Source organism: Merops nubicus, unplaced genomic scaffold (assembly GCF_000691845.1).
Source record: "Merops nubicus isolate BGI_N331 unplaced genomic scaffold, ASM69184v1 scaffold8289, whole genome shotgun sequence".
NCBI classification, from domain to species: domain Eukaryota; kingdom Metazoa; phylum Chordata; class Aves; order Coraciiformes; family Meropidae; genus Merops; species Merops nubicus.
In genome coordinates this window covers 9,390-10,089 of record NW_008634116.1, presented here as the reverse complement: position 1 = coordinate 10,089, position 700 = coordinate 9,390, and positions in this window count along the sequence as shown.

Genomic DNA, 700 nt, shown 5'->3' with positions numbered 1-700 from the left:
ATCAGAAATCAGTGTACAAACTTTGGGAAATAATCTGCTTCTAGTTGTGCTATAGTTCTTACAGCCTAAAAATCTATCTAGTGTGACCAAGAGTAAATTTTACAAGTCTAAATGCTTTATTTATATACTTGCTTATGTTACACTTAATACTCACCCAGCTTGGCACAGTTTAAGTTTAAACATACATATGTCACACTAACATGAAATCTGTTTTCTCTTTAGTTTTATTTTAAAGTTAAAAAAAAAAAATACTTAATTAATTTATAATGTTGACTTTTTTTTTTTTTTTAAACTTTTATTTTCCCTCACCACCACCAATTTTCAGTACAATCAGTAATGGACATTAATGTACATAATCTAAGTGAAACGCACTTTTCAATAAGTTTGTATAACATGGTATTGAAGAAATTATAATGTAAAATTGTTTTTTTAGCCAAAAGTTAAAAAAATGCATTAAACTTTGTATGTTGGGAGTAGTCTTACTGACTGTAATAGCATTAGTCACAGTTCAAGAAGTTAAACAGCAAAATAATGTTTTGTTCTCTGTCTCACTGTTTTGTTTGTTCTCTAATGAAACAAAAGCATAAACAACTTTTCTTTAGCTATTACTGAATGGCTTAAAAAATAATTGGTGAAAGGTCATCAACTGTAACATCCTGTATGTTACCTCATCTCAAAAGAAGTGTTTTCCCATGGCTTG